This window comes from Octopus bimaculoides, chromosome 6, assembly GCF_001194135.2.
Source record: "Octopus bimaculoides isolate UCB-OBI-ISO-001 chromosome 6, ASM119413v2, whole genome shotgun sequence".
In the NCBI taxonomy this organism is placed as follows: Eukaryota; Metazoa; Mollusca; class Cephalopoda; order Octopoda; family Octopodidae; genus Octopus; species Octopus bimaculoides.
In genome coordinates, this window is record NC_068986.1 from 52,235,226 (window position 1) to 52,239,664 (window position 4,439).

The following is a 4,439-nucleotide window of genomic DNA, read 5'->3' on the forward strand; positions in this document are numbered from 1 at the left end:
TTATTATTATTATTATTATTATTATTATTATTATTATTATTATTATCATTATTATTATTATTATTATTATTATTATTATTATTATTATTATTATTATTATTATTATTTCCCTTTATCACAGGTTTTGTTGGAGTTCCTGGTGTCTTGCATGCGTAGCGGGCTTACTACCTGCAGCCTACGGCACCATGTTATACGTTCTTTTCAGCCATCTAATACTTTCCTGATTATTCTGACCGTGCTAAAGAAGCAAACCTTTTGTAACAGTTCTACTGGGAACTCTGTTCGAATTTCCTTTATATTCCTCTCAATACTTTCTGATACTGTTCCCAAGGACCCAACAATAATTGAGACTATCTTCACCTTCTTCATTTTCCATAGCCGATCTATTTTGTACTTAAGGGGTTAGTATCTATCTATCTTTTCGCCTTCCTTCTTGAATATTCCTGTGTCAAAGGGGCATGCAACGTCAACTATATAGCATATGTGATGCACATTGTCCACCACCACTAGGTCCTGTCTGTTATGCTGTAGCACCTAATCTGTTTGAACTCGGAAATCCCAGAGAATTTTGCTAGTCTCAGACTCTCTGCGGTTTGTGCTCATACAACGTCTTGCATCTTTCTAACCCCATTTTTTGCACAGTTTCCAGTGCAGCACTTTCGCTACTTGGTCGTGTCGGCACAACTTATAATGGTTTGGGGCAAGTCTAGGGCATTCGTTCGTGATATGGGCAATGGTTACATCCACTCTATTGCCATGCCCACGATGCTTATCCTTAACGTCTTGTGTATTTCAAACTGCAGATACGTTCTCATTTCAGGTTTTCTTTTCTCTTCCCAGCTCTTTGTTTAAACTCTTCCTTGCTTGTCATTTCATTTGCATTTACACCCATATCTTTTGCGGCATATTATAGCAAGTCTACATCACTATTTATCAACTACTCGGCAAGCGTTCTCCTTTCACTCCTTATACAATGGTCTATACTAATTAGTCCTCTGCTACTACTCTTTCTTTTCATATACAGTCTGTATACGTAAACAGATTATTATTATTATTATCATCATTACTATTATTATTATTATTATTATTATTATTATTATTATTATTATTATTATTCGGTAGTTTTATTTTTATAACGTGCTTTCACTTCACTACCGAGCGCAGCTCTGTGCGCCTTGGGTATGTGCTGTGGTTTGCTGTGGTGCTCTTATGTTTACTGTATTGAAAGTGTTATGATTATTATCATTATTATCATTATTATTATTATTATTATTATTATTATTATTATTATCATTATTATCATCATCATCGTCATCATCATCATCGGTATTTCGCTTGTGTATACGTTCTGACTTCAAATTCTGCAGAGGCCGCCTTTGCCTTGCATCCTTTCGGGGCCGATAAATTAAGTACCAGTTGCGTACTGGAGACGATCTAATTGACTGGCCCTTCCGAAAATTTCAGGTCTTGTTTCTATAGTAGGAAGGATTATTATTATCATTATTATTATTATTATTATTATTATTATTATTATTATTATTATTATTATTATTATTAAATTTTTACGTTTTGAGTTCCTATTCCGCCCAGTTCCACTTTGCCTTTCATCCTTTCGGGTCGACGAAATTGGTACCAGTGGAAAACGGGGTCGATGCAATTGACTAGACCCTTATCTCAACAATTGCAGGCCTTGTGCTTATAGTAGAAAGTTGATTTGTTTGACTAAACCCTTCAGGCACATGACTAATTTTAACAGTAAAATAAAGCAGATATCAGTGAATTACAGGTTAATATGAAACAGATATCATTGAACGTAGTGAAGCAGGGTAGTTTTAATTGTTGGGTCTTATACAAAATTAAGATGTAAAGTTGTATGCATCATATGATACTGGTGAATGGCTGCAATCCAATGACCGAAACAAGTAAAACACAAGAGACAATATCAAGCAGTAAATAAATATAATATAATAAAAATCTATATAAAACAAGAAAACTTGTTTAAATACTATCAAATGTGATGAATTCCACCAAATGAAACCATCGAATTCAATTCCTATCATTTGTATTAGCGTATTTAGTATCGATTTCAGTGAAAACCTGTAGTTAAATTACAGAAGGATCTAATCCAGTCTCGATGGGAAAACGAGATTTATTTTTCTTATATGTTGCATGTTTGATTTTTATTTCTTTTCTTTGTTTTTTGTATCTTGTTGTAGTTTCATCTTCATTAAGCTATCTACTTAGTTTCTGTCCTAACATGAAAGGAATTTTTTGCAGGACTAAATTAAAATTAACCCACGACTACTTTTTATTCCGAAAAGAAGATAACACAAAACGATCAAACAAAGGAAAAAATGTAAACTGAAGACGGATGAGAATATGATTAGGCAGGAAGAAGAGGTGGGTGAGAGTTGGGGTAAGAATGAGATGACGATGATGGAAGGAAGAGGGAAAGAAAAAGAAGAGAGGAAGGAAAATGTGGAGGAGTGGGAATGGAAGGAGATGGAGATGGAGATTGTAAAATTGCTGTTTCTGTTGTTGTTGTCGTCGTCGTTGTCGTTGTTGTTGTCGTCGTCGTTGTCGTTGTTGTTGTTGTTGTTGTTCGTGGTGGTGGTGGTGAAATTAATGATGATCATGATGATTTTGATTTACAGGAAGTGCATGATGGTGGTGGTGGTAGTGGTGATGATGAGGATGACAACGAGACGATGATGATTGTGGTGGTGAAATAATGAGAAATAAATGAAGCAGTGGAAAGAAGGGCAGAAATAGGAAGAATCTGATATAGAAAACAAGGAAGGCGGAGGATGATGACGGCAACGGTGGTGGTGGTGATAATGATGATGATGATGATTATAACGATGATGATGATGGACAATGCTGATGACGATGATGATGATGATTACGATGATGACAACGACAACGATGGCGATGATGACGACGATATGGCGGACGGCGGTGGCGATAGAGAAAAGGAGAAAAATTAATAAAACATTATAAGATTAAGAAATAAATACTAGAAAAAAAAAATCGTATTTCCATGTTTTTTTTACGAGAAAATATTTGAACGATTTTCATCGCCAATCACAGACCAATTGGCCAATATCCTGTGGTTTTATTTAATATACGTCATTTTGGTAAACATCCCAGAAATTATAGAACATAACCTACATGATAAAAATGGTAGCAATATCAATTATATTTTGTAGAGGAATTGCAGTTGTTGCTGTTGATATTATTACTTCTGTTGTGTTAGCCCCAGAACAGCCTTAAGCAAGCTCAGTATGTATTATAATTGTAACACCTAGATATCTGCTTAGTACCTAATATGTAACTCCTAGAATGTATCATCGTATCATTCCCTGAGGGACCTGTCTCTCGTGTCAGTTCGCAGCATCTTCCCTTCAGGCATCTGTTGGTGAAGAGGAGATAACCACTTCGAAATGCATGCATCCGACAGACTCGTTAGAGAAAACTGTGAACTGACTCGGTGTAGTTACACCAATTTGTTTACAGCCAAACATTTTGTTCATGACAAAATCTAATGGACGACTTTCTTACGGAGTTGAATATTTGAAGCATATTTGAACTAGTAAGATTGTAATTAGAACTCAGAAGATATCTGAATTATCTTTTTAAGAGAGATGTTATTTTTCATAAAACATTAACGCTTTGTCGCTTTATATAGCAACTAATTTTGATGGCAGCATATACTATATGTTGTGTAGCTACATTTGTAAATGTCTCCGATCAGTAGTAATTTACGAGCTGACTGAGCGCTGATGCTCCATCAAAAGTGGTAAATAATCCACGATTTTCTATATGCGATATATTTGAAGTCCTATTTACAAAAAACACAACATACTCACAAGGCCAGCAATTACATTGACCCAATACTCAACTGGTACTTATTTTATCGACTCCAAAAGGATGAAAGACAGAGTTGACATCGGCGGCATTTGAACTCAGAACGCAAAGGCGGACGAAATGCCACCAGGCATTATGTCCAGCATCCTAGCGATTCTGTAAGCTCCCGCCTTAGGTTGGGTGGAAATAATGGAAAGAGTCGGATGAGAGATTAAGAGAAAGAAAGAAACAAACGAACAAAGATAGAAAGAAAGAAAGGAGGAAAGAAAGAAAGGAAGAAAGAAAGAGAAAAGAAAGAGAAAAGAAAAAAAGAAACGAAATCAGGAAGGAAGGAACACAAAAAGAAAGAAACAAAAACAAAGAAGGGAAGGAAGAAAGGAAGAAATAAATCTAGTCGTATGTCAATCATACTTTGTTTATATCATATGTATATTTGAATGTTCTTTATACTTTAATTTTAAACATTTAATTTCGTATATTTTATTCAACAATATTAATATGCAGGCCTCTTTTACACGAAAAATATTCAGAGAAATTATTTCAGAACAGTAAGATTTAAAACAAGTTGCAAA